Genomic DNA, 16,762 nt, shown 5'->3' on the forward strand with positions numbered 1-16,762 from the left:
ATTATCAGAAATTTTATAAATGTAGAATAACACTTTGTCACAGTTTCCCTTAAAACTTAGATCATTTGTTAGATGTTAATTCCAACAGAATTGATTTTAAAGATAAATACATATAGATAATATATATGTGTGTATATCATATGTAGCATCTATGTATAATTCCAATGCAATTCATGAAAGTAATTGTAATTGTTACATGCTTATCTAAGCTGTATTCAATGGGGTACCCATTAATTCTATTAATGACATCCTATTTATTAGTGACATCCTAGGCATGAACTCAACCTTCATGATTAAGAAACATACAACATTCTAGAATTAGAATTTTACAGAAACATACAACATTCTAGAATTAGAATTTCAAATATGCAATATTCAAGAAATAAAAAGGACAAAATATTCTGAAATAAGATCAGTTCTTAAACTATTTATAAATTCATAATAAAACGATTCCTGGCATGGATCTTGCACTTTGATATGGAATATTTTAATTAAAAGCTATTTACTTGTAAGATTTTGTTTGGAGTCACTGTTAGATTGTTTCTGTTTGTATTCATTATAGCTTACCAAATAATCAGCTGCACGTGGTGTAATTACACAATGCAATTAACATATTACCTAACGAATAGAATGCTCTAGCAATCTGTGTCAGAAAATGGAGAACAGGATTCTTAAATTCCAAGTCTGATTCTTGAGACTTATATACTGGCAATGGAAGTGATGAGTACTAAATACTGTTAAATACAAAGTATGTAGGTTTGTTCTTTAGCTTTCTCATTGGAAGGATGGAGTAAATTTTACAAATATCTGAAGTACTTTCATTTGCATATATAAAATAAAAATTATAAAGGCATCTAGTGGATTCAGAACTTACTTTTCTATTCATCTTCATCACTATGTCCATGTAAGTCTGTGTGCTTTGAAGTTTCAGATACTTTGAGAATACCAGCATTTATTGTAAATTATTTTCTTCACCTACTTAGAATTTGTCTTAGCTTAATTGCTAACAACATCATCAGGCTTGTTAGTGATCTGTTAATCAAATGAGATGAATGGTTTGACTTTTATTAGACTTAAGGTCATGTGGAAATGCATCTTTATTCTGAAAACTAAAAAAATTAAGATTATTTTGCTTATATATTGAGTATAATTGCATTTTTAATAAGACATAACTTATTAAAGATATATGTATCTCAATGTCTAGATTTTGCTATGGATAAAACTTTATTTTTTTAAAAAAATAAAGTTTATTTAAAAGTGAAGTGAAAAAAAACAAGGAAAAAAACCCCCAAAACATTAGCAGACTCCCCCAGAGACTGAGGATGAGAACTCCCAAACAAGGAGCTTCACGACTTTTATTTAAGGTTGACATTTAAGTTGTTTTTTAAGTTATGTGAAACGTTTAACAAAATGTTACATGTGTTTATTTTATTGGCACAAAAACCATAGATTCCCAGTGGGAATAGAATCTGTTATATGGTCATAAATTCCCATAAATATATATATATATATATATATATATATATATATATTTCTTTGTGAGGATGCAATATCAACCCTTTGTATTCAGGAAGATTTTGCCGTAGGACAGTCAACCTCTGCTCTGTTTCCTTCTGTTTAAATAGATGGCTCACAGTCCCACTGTGTTAGAAATTTATTCTACTGTGCAAAATCTGTATGGGAAACATTCTTACCATTTTCTGAAGTTGGTTTTCACCATCAATCAAGAACATGAAGGTAAAAGATGATTTAGAGAAGACATGGAATGTTTAAGCATGGTTATAAATGGGCCTGACAGAGAGAAATGCTTTTATGAAATATGTGTTTTGTTTCCAACAGGATGGGGAGCTAGATATGAGCCCATATTGACACTTTTATTTCTCTTTTAGTCTTTTAAAATTAGAGGTAAGTTATATTAATGATAGATAAGGATGTACTATTAATACATGGCATATTAGAATCGCTCTGCCTATGCAGAGGTTAAAGGAAGAAAAATTTTAGCTCTGAGACTATGTTTACATAAAGAATGACTATGCTTTTTTTGATGAGTTGTTGAAGTTGATTGGCCAAAATTTTATTGAGAAGTTTTGCATCAATATTCATCAAAGAAATGGGTCTATATCTCTCTTTCTTTGATGAGTCACTGCCTGGATTTAGGACGAGGGTTATGATGGCTTCATAGAAAGAGTTTGGTAGTGAACTTTCACTTTCAATTTTACTGAAGAGTTGGAGGAGTATTGGTATGAATTTTGCTTTGAAAGCCTTGTAGAATTCAGCTGTAAATCCTTCTGGTCCTGGGCTTTTCTTAGGTGGGAGGTCTCTTATTGCTGTTTCTATTCCAATGCTTGTTATGGGTCAGTTAAGTTGGTTTAAATCATCTTGGTTTAGTTTGGGCATCTCAATATTTGCTAGAAATTCATCCATCTCTTCCAGATTCTCAAACTTATTAGCATAAGGGTTTTAGAACTATTCCCTCATAATGTTTTGAATCTTGGTTGTTTCTGTGGTGGTGTTTCCAAGAAAAAAAATCATATTAGGTGAAGTAAGCAAGGCCCAAAGAAACATAGGTCATATGGTTTCCCTAGTATATGACTAGGACAATCAGAAAAGGTCAAAACTATGTACATATGACCATATAAGATGATACTGTGAAATTAACCTCAAGATACAGACACAAGAGGTTTTATCTTTCTTGCTGTTGTTTTTAATGTACTTATAAGGTACTCTGTAATTTTTTTTGCTTCTTTTGTATGTTCTTCCATCATGTATAACCCCTGTTTTCACTGTATTTGATTCTGGTGCCCTGTATCTTGTATATATGTTTTTCTAATTTGGGGAGGGGAAGGGAAATAACAAAATGCTGAAATAAGGATACAGGTTGACCTATTATAACAATGATATTTACAAGACACTATGCTGAAAATGAACTTTACAGCTTCTGGGTGGGGGTAAGGGAGAAATTGGGGAGGTGGGAGAAGGAAGGAATAGTAGGGGAAAAACAAAGGAGGGGTAACAATGTTCGATAGGAAATGTACTCATTACCTCACTCATGTAACTGTCACCCCTTTCTACAGTATCTTTACAATTAAAAAATTATATATATATATATATATATATATATATATATATGAATGAGTAGACATGACCAGGGTCCAGTGGCTCACACCTGTAATCCTAGCTACTCATGAGGCTGAGATATGAGGATCACCATTCAGAGCCAGCCTGGGCCTGAAAGTCCATGAAATTCTTACCTCCAATTAACCAACAGAAATCTGGAAGTGGTGTCATGGCTCAAGTGGTAAAAGTGCTCTCCTTGAGCTGAAGAGCTTGAGGTCCACACCCAGGCCCAGAGTTCAAGCCCAACAACCAAAAAAATAAAAAGAATGAATGAGTAGATAGACTAAAAACAGTTCAATTTCCAGTCATAATTTAACTTATTAAACCCTAAGATTGTCTTATTTTGTATTTATTCTATAATTGTACTACATGAGAATATATTAGCCCAGGGCTTAAGTTTCTTTTCTGAAAGAAATCTGTTTATTAAACACACTTTCTTTATAAAATGCCTTATGATGCATATTTTAAAATATTGTAAACTGAAATTTTAATTTATTATATGGTAAATTATCTTTAATTTAAATTTTGCTATTGTTGTTTTAAATGCACTTATTTATGGGGAGGGAAATGATTATTTTCAGTTCAAGTAGATCATAATGGTTATCTTCCTATATATTTGGTTTTAGCTTGGAGCAGGGTTTTTTGTTCACTCATGTATGACCAGAGCTTTGTTTTTCTTCTAAATTATCACTAGTATTCTCTAATTTCTTTCCAAATTTCCATCATGCTCTGTGAAGTAGTTCTTAGTTAATTGATGGACATAACATTGTTTTAAATTTGGAAATCAAACTGGAATTTTATTTTTTAAAAGAATTACAAAATATTTCAAGCCTTAGCATCTTTTGTTTTAGAAAGTTATCATATGGCTCTGATTAAACCAATATTTCAGCAACGATATTGGAGTAATTCCTATCTTCTGAGATTTCAATGGAAAGATAAATACAATATTTCCAGAAATGTTTCCTATTAGTTTTTCTAAGGCCTTTCTAGGGCTGAGTGGTCCAGCCACAAATTTATGGGCTCTAGTAACTTGCAGGGCCTATTGTCCTGATCAGAATTGTAAAAGGTTGTTTCTAGGCAACACTATGGAGAAGCAGAAATTTATGGAGTTGGATTCTTTTTCTCAGTTCACTGATGTCCCTTTATGTTCTTACAAAACACATACCTTTATCATGAAGTTAAAATTCAGGACATCATGCAACTGTAGAAGAAAAAAATGCATTTATTTTTCTTTTTTGTTCTCTTGTTAGTTATCAGACACTGAATCCTTTTTCTCTGGTTTGGTTACTGTGCTTACAAACTCTTGTTTGTAGGTAGCACTCTCTTACTAGAAGCCATCTCTTTGGTCACCCTTATCAGTGACAACCATATTTTGAATATATCATCATACGTCAACCAGCCTCACAAGCCCTTGCCAATACTTTGACCAAGTTATGAGTTATATCTTATATTTGAAATAACTATCCTGGCTAGCCTGAGAATTAGAGATCATGCAATTTGTGATCACCTGATTCAGATTGAGAGTGAAAGAGATGAGGTGCCAAATAGTTTAAACTAAGGTTGTTCTGTATAATCTGCAGCATACGGCCATTTACTTTCTATGGTTACCTAGAGGAGAGGATAACACTAGTTTAAAAGACAATTCTACTGGCAGAATTTGGGTTTTACTTGGGACTCTTAATTTGAAAGATATTTCACATATGTTGAAATTGCAGCAGAATAATGAGTAGGATTGGTGATAATCTGTTAACTCCTTCAAATCACACATACAAGATAACATACTCCAAGGATTCACAGGCTCTCTCAAATGGGTAAGAAAGTTCCAGAGCACCTCTTTATTCTGCAAATAGTGAAGCTTTGCTTAGCCCACTTGCTCTGCTAGTTACCACGTTTCCTGGATGACACCACAGTGTTTCCTGAGGATTCCTTCTTTACTCTGCTGCAGAAGTGATCATCTGGTGAACAGATAATAATAGGATGAACTAGGAAACATGCTGGGTTGTGAATGTCTAGAAACCACATAGACTTTGCATTGTAATTAATGAAAACTCCCTTGCCTAATATAACCCAACTTAATTACCCATAAAGCTTCAAGTAATTTTCACTTGACCCTAAACTTAGTACATTTAGCTTCTTCTTTACCCAGTACTGAAGGATAACTCAACAAAAAAGGAGTAGGGAACATGAAGAAGAAAGTTTGTTCCAACTGTAATCTGTTATTAAATTGTATGGAGTTTTCCTCTGAGAAAGTCAGTGGGGCAAGTAAGTTTTCATTTATTCACCTACTTTTGCAATATCATTTGGAAGAAGACTAAACCCACAAAATATATTCTAAATATTTTTTCCAGTTTTTTTGTATATTTAGCTTTTGTTCATTAATTCCCTTATATAAGATGGGTCAATATTGAATGTAAAGAGAGAGAGAGAAAAGAAACTAAAAGGATATTACACTTAATAAATAAAGGAGTTATATATGTCTTGACTGAGTTTTTGTTTGTCTGACACCTTACTTTGTCATCTCCAGTACCTAATGCAATGCTTATAGAAGAGGACAGTGTCCAATCCTAATGAACATTCAAATATTTCTGTGTTCACATTCCAGACTTGTTCAAAGGATAACAGGATATTTGTGGACAATATTTTGATTCTATGATACATAATCAAAATAAACTACAGAGGTTATTTGAATTTTCTAATAGAAACCTTAGATATTCTGGAGAATCTGATTATGAACATAATGCCACTACATAATAGTGGCTAATATTAATAGAAGAACAACATAAGTTGTTATGTTCTAGAACATAGCTTATATATGAATATACATACATAAGATGCGTACAAATTTACAATGTCTTTAAACACAATCTACATGAATGAAATCTTCCCTAAGATAAGATCCAAATGGAAAAAATAATACCTGAACATCATTTTAACTGAACACCAAGATTCTAACAAGCTTAATACTACTCATCATTTGATCTCCAAAAGTGAGGGAATTAAGAAGAGTAACTGGATATGATGTTTTGCACCTGTAATCCAAACTATCCAGGAAGTAGCTCTTCAGCAAACTACTCCACAGAATAATTGTGAGCTCAAAGCTAGTTCAGGCAAAGTTAGCAAGACAGTATCTCAAAAGGTAAAGTCCTCACATGGTAGATTACTTGCCTTGAAAGCTTCAGGTCTCTGGTTCAATCCTTGGAAGCAGAAGCAGAAATGAAGAAGACAGAGAAAAAATACCTGAGATGATATCATTTTACCTGTGTCTTAATAGAACAAAACGTATCATTCCTATCTTCTTGGAAAATAGGGATCATGTATGAATATGTAATATGACTTCATCACTGAGGATCTGTGACCCAAAGACATTGTTAAAATAGGATTATAAGCATAGTGAACTATCCAATTTTTATAATGTTGTAGATATGAAACAAAAATCTAAAAGAATAGCCAGACAAATTCTATGAAAAAGGTCCTCTTTTATATACATTGTTATTGTTTTATCTTTTAAAAATAACTTGTACTTACCCTCCCATATTCCCAGTGGAGATATGAGAAAAATATTAGTAACTAAAAATTAAATGTATTTGTGTCAGTTTTTGGCTAGAAGAGTGACAGTATACTGACATATAACCTTTATAATGTTTAGAACAAAGAATATAAAATAATTTAGATTGCTTTTGAAATTACATTGCCTTTAGTGATGAATTTTTTTTCAGTCATCAGCTTGTTCTGTTTTAAAGCCCCTGATCTCCCATTCCAGAATGACTGTAAAACTGGAAGTATAGAAATTGGAAAGATAATCAAATAAAGACTCATATTCTAGGACAAGGAACAATGGATCATGTTGTTTCAGTCAATGTACAACTGAAGTAAAAAAAAATCTGTCACAGTAGATTGTGATGAAATCTTGCACTTAGACATGTACCTGGTTGCCCAGAAGATAACCCACCATGGAGGGTTCAGGCTTTACTGGTTGCCTGTATCATCTTGATAGCATTTTATGCTGACTACATAAACAGCTTATGTTATAACTTTCCTCACATTGCTAGAAAATCTAGCTTGGTCCATGAAGAAAACTGATTCTCCCTTCTGAAAAATATGGCCTCAGAACCTTTGATATGGTAATTTTTTTATTCTAACACATTTTTATTGCTATGGTCATTGGTTGTCAATACTTGATTTTTTTTTGGTACACTATCGTTTTAATGCACTAGTCATTGCTCCTTATATCTTCTTGTAAAACAATTTGTTGTGGTATTATCATTACTCTGTACCAGGCAATCTCCTATGTATGAGCTCATTTCCAACCTGGTTCTTTTGTGATACACATGAGATTGTGGTGTTGTTGTTGTAGTTTGAGATACTTTAAAGGATGACTATTGGAGTGACCACCCCAATACCAATATATAAAAAAGTGGTTCAGGAGAAAATGTTTTTATAATATACAATTTCTTATTCTTGGAAGTTTAGAATTACTCAGTATAAGAAATCAGGGGATTTGCTGGTAGCTTTAGTATGGCCTTGTTTGTGATCATTTGGGTAAATACCCAGAAGTGGGATTGCTAGGTTATAGGGGGGCTCTTTATGTGTAGTCTTTTGAGGAACCTCTCCAGAATCTGTTGTTATTAGATTTCTTGATTATAGCCATTCTAACTGGTGTGAGGTGGAATCTGAATGTTGTTTTGATTTGCATTTCTTTTATGGCCAGAGAAGTTGAGCATTCCCTCATGTGAGTATTGGCCATTCTTATTTCTTCTTCAGAGAAGTCTCTCTTCAAGTCTTTAGTCCACTTATTAATGGGGCAGTTGTTTCTTTGAGGATGTTTTTGGAGGATTAAATTTTTTGAGTTCTAAGTATATATTAGATATGAGGCCCTTGTCTGTTGTATGGCTAGTGAAGATCTTCCAATCCTTGGGCTTTCTATTGATCTTGCTAGCTATTTCCTTTGCCATGAAGAAGCTCTGCAGTTTCATGCAATCCCATTTGTCCAACCTTTCTTTGATTTGTTGGGTTTCTGGATCTTTATGAAGAAAATTTCATCCTGGGCCAAGGAGCCCTAGAGTTTCTCCTATTATTCACTGTAGCTAAAATATAGAACCAACCCAGATATCCCTCTGTAGATTAATGGATCAAGAAAATGTGGAATATATATATATATATATATATATATATGTAATGGAACTCTATGCTTCCATCAGAAAGAATGACACTGCTCCCTTTGTTAGGAAATGGAAAGACTTGGAAAAAATCATATTAATTGAAGTAAGTCAGACCCAAAGAAATATAGGTCCCATGGTTTCCCTTATTTGCAATAATTAGTAAACTTCTAAGACAATTTTATCAGATGAGCAGAAAAGCTCAAAAGCTATGTACATATGACCATATAAGATGATGCTAAGTGAAATGAACCCCAAGGTATGGACACAAGAGGTCTTTCTTTGTTGTTGTTGTTTAATGTACTATGTGATATTTTTATTTATTTCCTTTGTATGTTCTTCCCCCCATGGTATACCCCTGTTGTCACTGTACTTGATTTTGTACCCTGCATCTTATATATACATTTACCTAGTTTTAGGAGGGGAAGGAGAATAACAGAATGCTGAACTATGGACACAGGATGACCATTGCAACAATGATACTCAGAAGACATTATGTTGGAAATGAAACTTACAAGTTTGTAGAGCGAGGGTAAGTTAGGTGAAGGAGGGAAGGGATAGTAGGAAAAAAAACAAAAGAAATGTACGTACAGAATCTTTATAATAAAATATTTTTAAAAGAAATCAAGGCATTTTAAATAGTGAAAAATAATAGTGAACTTTGAGATTATAATATATTTAATAAAATTTGAGATTATTAAAACAAATTTAATTTGATTAAAAGATCCTTTCTACTCTAATTCACATTAGTACACCAGAACTACTTATTCCTGCCTAATATTAATACCATTGACTATCGGCTCATTTCTCTCTCCACCATTACTAACTTGACTTTAACAGCACTAGTAAGGATAGTGGAAAGGCTTGAGGTGTTTTCGTGTGTGTGTGTGTCAGCCTGGGCTTGAATTCAGGGCCTGGGCACAGCCCCTGAGCTTTATTTGCTCAAGACTAACACTCTACCACTTGAGCCATAGCTCCACTTCCTACTGTTTGCTGATTAATGCATAATGTGTTAGACACTTTCATTCACCTTATTGGGAACAAAGTATAGGATTACATTAACTTCACACCAGCAAAATCGTCATTATGGTGCTTGTCATACTTATAGAGTGTCATAAATAATCCATGAATTAATGTTCAGGAGACTAGATTACTCTTCTACCTCTGGAGTTGCTTGCTGTGGGTCAGAGCTGTAGTCTATAAAGTCATAAACAGCTGTGGGTAGTATAAATGCTGTGATGGCAAACAAGAAACATTGGTCTCTAAAGACTTGTAATCTGACACCTGTCAAGAGCATTCAATTCTTTTTTTTTTTTTAAAGAATAAAATGGGTTTAACTTGACCTCTTGCTTTGTAGGTTCCTGAAGGGAAGAAGAGAATAAAAATATGGAACTGTTAGAATCAATAGCTTAAGTGATTTTTCAGTATCTTGCTGAGTTCAGATTCTAGAGGCGACAGCATTACCTTTTTCCTGATAGTAAATGATTACTTTAGGTTAGTGAGAGCTAAATTCCTTAAGAAAACATTTTTATCAGAGTTTCAATACTATATATCATTCAACTGGTACTTATACCAACAACTTAAATACATAGTATTCTTCAATAAAGAAGCTATGAATGGAAAATAAACATAGTTATCAGCCAAAATTGGTCAAAGACTAAGAGGATAGCTTCAGACAATATAATAGAAAACAAAAAGTACATTTTTTCTATGTTATATTAATTATACACTTGTTATATACCTTTCAGTAAGGCATATAATGAATTTATCATTCATCAACAATTATATATACTACAGTGAGAAGAAATGAAAGAGTTGCACTCAAGCATAGGAAATACATAGAATTAAAGGTATAGAAGAAAATTTCTCCTGTAATAGTGATTAGAACATCATGGTATTTTATCTTGGTAGTAAGTCTTTAACTCTCTGCTGTATCTTTTGGTGATTCAATACCTAGAGAACACAAGAAAGTTTCTCACTGAGGCTACAACACGAAGTCATCTCTTCAAATTTGTACCTATACCTGGGACACAGAAAAAATGAAAGTAAAGACATGGAGAGTATGAATGTTTTAATATTCCCCCAAATATAAATGACATATCATTTTCTTTGTTCGCATTCATGAAAATAGATTACAGAAACCATACCCATATCTCAAAGTAGTGCTGTGTTATACCAGAATATTTCCTTCCACTGGCCTCACAGCTAAATTCCATTTCCTAATATAAGATAGCTGAGTGAGATGAAATGTTTAGTTAGAACATGATTATTTTTTCTAAACAGTGCTAGTTGACAATGAGAACTTCTTTTTTTAGAAACTGTAATATACAGATATACATGACTAGCATGTTTTCTCCCTCTAAGTAAGCAACCTGATATAACATTAAACAGTATTTAGAAAAATCTTATTATAACTGAGTCGAAAAGAGGAACTAAGGTTAATCAATACTAGTGGGAATGAGATGTTTTGGTGGCTCCAGTGGAGATAAGCTTGTTTGTAGAATGGAAGATGTGTGAAATCTGTTGAAGAATTTTTTTATTCATTGGTTGCTTCCATATTTTGGCTATTGTGATCAATGCTGTACTGAATACAAGAGTGCAGATATTTTCATTTCATTTGGATTTATAGCCAGTAGTGGAATTGTTGCGCCAGATATAAGTTTAATTTTAATTTTTTCCCAAGGTGATTGTAGCAGTTTATACTTTCACTGACAGCATGTGATGGTTTTCTGCTCTCCACATTTTTACAAAATGTACCTTTTCAGGTTGACCCACTGTAACAATGAGATGTTCAAGGCACTATGTTGAAAACCAACTTTACAACTTTGTGGGGGAGAAAGGAAGAGTTGGGGACAAGGTGGGGAAGGAAGGGATTGTAGGGGAAAAACAAAGGAGGAGGTAACAATGCTCAATAGGAAATGGACTCATTACCTTATTCATGTAACTGTAACCCCTCTATATAGTATTTTTATGATAAAAATACATACAAAAATTACCTTTTACCTTTTTGGTAATAATCAATTTTAGCTGGTGAAACTTTGTAGTTTTAAATCACATTTCTCTAGTGATTAGTAATGCTGACCATTTACTCATATAGTAATCAGCATTTGTATGTCTTTTAAAAATTATTCCAGTCTTTTCTAATTTTTAAAAATTTTATTTATTTAGTTATTTATGTTTTGTGTTGAGTTGTTTGAATTCCTTATGCAATTTGGACCTAAACTGTTTATCAGATATATAGGTAAGCCAATGTGGCAAAGATCACAGTGCAATGGTATGTAGCCTTCCAAAAGAGGAAAGCCTTGTCATTTGTGGTAACATAGGATGAATCTAGAGGGCACCATATGAAATGAAAGTATGCATGAACAGAAGAACATGACCTCATGTGAAACACAGAAAAACTAAACCTCATGTAAACACAAATAGAACGCTGGTCACCACGAGTAACATGTCAGAGAAACTGAGGCAATGTTCTCTATACAAGACATAGATTGAAAGGATGTAGCACATAATATGAGTTAATGAGATGTATTCTACTTACCATGTCCCATGCATTTCTTTTTAACTGGGTTGCTTTGGACAAGTTAATTTCCCTGAGTATCAATAGTTTATTTTACCATCTCTAAAATGGGACAATGCTTATGTTATATGTTTGTGAGAAATAGGGTGAAAGCCGGGCGCTGGTGGCTCACACCTGTAATCCTAGCTACTCAGCAGGCTGAGATCTGAGGATCGCAGTTCAAAGCCAGCCCAGGCAGGAGAGACTGTGAGACTCCTCTGTCCAATAAACCATCAGAAAACCGGAAGTGGCGCTGTAGCTCAAGTGGTAGAGTGTTCACCTTGAGCTGAAGAGCTGAGGGACAGAGTTCAAGCCCCACGACTGACCAAAAAAAAAAAAAAAAAAAAAGAAATAGGGTGAATTATATAAAGTAGCAAACACTGCAAAAAACAAGGTTATTATTCAGTTAATGTTCTCCATTATTACTAGTTCACTGAGCCAATTGAGAGAAATATGTTGAAGCAAGGTTATGAGATTTGAGTTTCTGCTTGGTTCTTCGAGTTGCTAACTTAGACACTTTTAACTTACCTCTAGGTTACTGTTCCTAATTGTAGATGGTTAGTTTAATTTCACATTGTGAGAAGAGATGGAATCTATCAAAGAAAAGAGACTGAAATGTAATTGATATAGAAAACACTACAAAGGAAGTACATTGAACTATGCTGCCTAACAAACAAATGACTTGCCTCGCTTCAGAAAGTTAAATTGACATAAAAATGTATACTGTGCACTAGGATAAAAATGGCAATAGCAGTTGAGGGAAAGAGGAAATAATAAAGTGGAACTGAAATTAATAAATGAATCACAGTTACATTAGCAGAGGAAGTAAGGAGATATAAGACCAGGATGATACATAGTCCTCATTAGAAATTGCTTCCTTTATTCTGACTTTCCCTCCTCAGTGTCCCACTTGTCCGACCACAACAGCCTGCTGACCCCAGTGAAACATTCTTTTCTCCCCTGTGACTTACAATTCATCAGATTTCCCTAGTCTTTGGCTTAGACTTTGTGGTTTATATTATAATTGCCTACCTTTTCTTTGTCAGTTACGGTGTCAACCAAATGTAAATCCTAGAAAAACCCAAGTATTTGTCTTTCCTAAACTTCAAAAGGCAATTCCACAGCCACATTGCTTGCCACTCTTCAAATCAATGTGTTGAGTTTGCTACACTTTATTAGCTTGATTTTTCTGCTTGCTTATTAAACTTTTCTTCCTTTTTTCCCTCACTCTGTTAACTCACACTTCTTTGTAGGGAATTTAAAAATCTTTAGCTGGGCTCCTGTGGTTCTCACCTGTAATCCTAGCTACTCAGGAGGCTGAGATGTGAGGATCACGGTTCAAAGCCAGCCCGGGCAGGAAAAGTCCGTGAGACTCTTATCTCCAATAAACCACTAGAAAACTGGAAGTGGTGCTGTGGGTAGCTCAAGTGGTAGAGTGCTTGCCTTGAGCTGAAGAGCACCTAGGTCCAGAGTTTAAGCCCCACGACCACCACCACCACCACCACCACCAACAACAACAACAAAATCTTTAGTCTTCTTTCTACCCTCTCTGTTAAGCTATTGACTCTTGAAAATTCATGGTCTCCTTTTTGTTCATGAAAAGATGGAGAAATGGGGGGAACAAATGTAACAGTGATATTCACAAGAAAATATGTTGGAAATGATCTGTACAACTTGGGGGGTGGGAAGAAGGGAAAGTGGGAGAAAATGATGGAGTAGTAACAATTTTGACAAGAAATGTACTATCTTACTTATATAACTGTAACCCCTATATATATCACCTTGACAATAAAATTAAAAATAAAAAAACAGACAAAAAGATGAAGAAATGGCTCACCTTTCTATTAAAGCCCAAATTGTTCATGTGCCTACTGAGTTCCAGCTCTTTCTACCAAACAATAATATCTACAAGCTATGTTTTATTCTAAATGATCATAAATCTTTCTCTTCCTATAGGATATTCCCTTCAATACAAAATGAGCCTTAATTCCTATATTCTTTAATAAAAAAATCCTTCACTGACCTACAAACATCTTAAAGTATGTTTCCATATCTGGCATTTCTCCCTCTCTTCCTCTCTCTCTCTTCATCTATTTATCTGTCTCTCAGTCATGGGGCTTGAACTCAGGTCCTAGATACTGTCTCTAAACTTTGTTTTGTTCAAGGCTAGTTCTCTATACTTTAGCCACAGCTACACCTCTAGATTTTAGGTAGTTAATTGGAGATAAGAATCTTATGGACTTTCTTGTCCAGGCCAGCTTCAAACCATTATGCTAAGATCTCTGCTCCTGGAGAGCTAGGATTACAGGTTATGAGCCACCAGCCATCATTTTCATAATTTCAATTCTCTAAAGAGAGATATACCCTTCTCTGGCTATAACTCATCCATTTCAGATTATATTTTGCCTTACCAATATTCTCAAAATCACAAAGTATATAATTTTTCAGTTTTTTAAAATTTATTTTTATTTATTTTTTATTTATTTTTGGGTCTGGTCGTGGAGCCTGAACTCTGGGCCTGGGCGCTGTCCTTCAGCTCTTCAGCTCAAGGCTAGCACTCTACCACTTGAGCCATAGCTCAACTTCTGGCTTTTTTCTTTTTGCTTATGTGGTGCTGAGGAATCAAACCCAGGGCCTCAGGCATTCAAGGCAAGCGCTCTTCCACTGAGCCACCTTCTCAGCCCAATTTTTCAGTTTTAATAAACACAAATAACATTTGGCAGATCTGACTGCTCCTATCTGCTAAAGTCATATAAATATCTATTTTATTGTATTTTCATGAATTTCTCACAATTGATCTTTTCTAGTCTCCTCTAGATTTGTTCTTCACTCACTTCCCGTATTTTAACATAGTCTATGGTTCAATCTTAAGACCTTGCTTAATTTTCTCTACTTGTTTATATCATGAAATCATATTCATATCCCTTCCATTCAATGTCATATGATAACTCACACATTTTTATCTTCAACACATATTACTCAATACCATTTTCCCCAAAAGACATCTTCATTTGAACATCTCATGGCGAAGAAAGCTTAACTGATCCAAATTTTAATTCTTCATTCTTACTTCCCATAACAACTTTTCACAACCCTTCTTATTCTAATTTGGCAGGAAAAGGCACCAGAGTGCTTCACGTATTCATTAATTAATATATTACCTTGTTTCAGAAAGTTATTTTAAGTTGCTATAAGAATACATACATTGCAATAAATAATATAAAAATAAATAAAATGCATACATTGAAATAACAAATGAAACAATCATTTATTAATGAGTCACAGAGGAAGTAGGGAAGATACAAGAACATATAGTTGGTGTTAGATAATTACCATAACCTCTCACAAATTAAATCTTTAATTTATGAACAATCTCCTTGGCTTCCTTTCTAGCTAAAATTACTACTCTGCTTACAAAAATTTTCCAAAATTCTTTTCAACACTTGTCTCTTCTAACCTATTTCTGTAAAATAGAAATATATTTGATAAATTCATCTCATAGTCGTTCCTAACATCTTTAAATTTACTTCTATTGCTCTTAGACTAAATTCATTGATCATTATGCTTTATGTCCTCTGGATTTTTTTTTTTTTTTGTGGGTCATGGGGCTTGAACTCTGGGCCTAGGTACTGTCCCTGAGTTCTTCAGCTCAAGGCAAATGCTCCACCACTTGATCCACAATACCGCTTCTAATTATCTGGTGGTTTATTGGCGATAAGCGTTTCATGGACTTTCCTGCCTGGGCTGACTTTGAACTGTAATCCTCAGATCTCAGCCTCCTGAGTAGCTAGGATTACAGGCGTGAGCCACCAGTGGCCTCTGGATTGTTTTTAACAATCATTTTCTTTTGCTGTGAAAAGAAAACTTGAAAAAAAAACATCTTAAGTCAAGAAAGATTCATTTTGTTCAGTTCAGGGTCTCCTGGTTACATTATTTTGGGCCTCAAGTGAGTCATGGTGTCTGAAATGTGGGGAAGAGGAGAGTATTCACTTCACGGTAGCCAGAAAGTACAGGCAAACACAGTGAAGGGGATAGAAACAAAATTTACACTTCTAGGAGCACTCCAGTAAACTCTAAGTAGGCCCTACCTCCTAATTTCTATCATTTTCATTAATGCCATAAAAGTATGTCCGCCAATGGATCAATATTCCTACTGAAGAGGTTAGAACCATGGTGATTCAATCAGTATCCAAAAATTCCAACACTTGGTAACTAAGATTTAGCATGTGAGCCTTCAGGCCCGCTTTACTTTCAAGCTGCTGCATTGCTATACCGTGTTATATTTCTTTCTTATATTTGATCTTATCATCAGTATTTTTGGTCCATATCTACTTTACTTGAGATCCCTCGTAGGTTCTTGTTTCTCATATTTCTCTGACTTTAGTGTAAATTTAATGCCCTCGGGAAAGTTTTTAAGGACATTCTCCAAATTAGACAGACCTCAACTTTTTCATCCCCTTTCTCTCCCATATAGAACTTAAATTTCTTCATAACACATATCTAATTCTTTTTCTATTTGTTACTATAAATTATTTTATTTTCAATTGTTATTATAAAGGTGGTATGCAGAGAGGTTATAGTTTGATAATCTGGTGAAGAGTTCGTTTCTTTTTGGACAATGCCACCCCTTCTGTCACTCTCTTCTAGTTTTTCTCTTCTGTCCCACCCACAGGTTATATAGTTCATTTTCAACATAGTGTCTAGTGAGTAGCATTGCTATATTTGATCACCCTTTGTCCCTCTGTTTTGGTTCCTTTTAATAGATAATTTTATTAAAATGGTTTTCCCATATTTATTTAAATTTTATATGTAGAGATCATATCTAATGCTAGTTTCTTAGAACTGAATAAAATGCCTGAACAAAATATATATTATGACTGGATTGCTGAATGAATATATTGACATTCTTTACAGATCAAGACATGATAGA

This window comes from Dipodomys ordii, unplaced genomic scaffold (assembly GCF_000151885.1).
Source record: "Dipodomys ordii isolate 6190 unplaced genomic scaffold, Dord_2.0 Scaffold1, whole genome shotgun sequence".
Taxonomy (NCBI): domain Eukaryota; kingdom Metazoa; phylum Chordata; class Mammalia; order Rodentia; family Heteromyidae; genus Dipodomys; species Dipodomys ordii.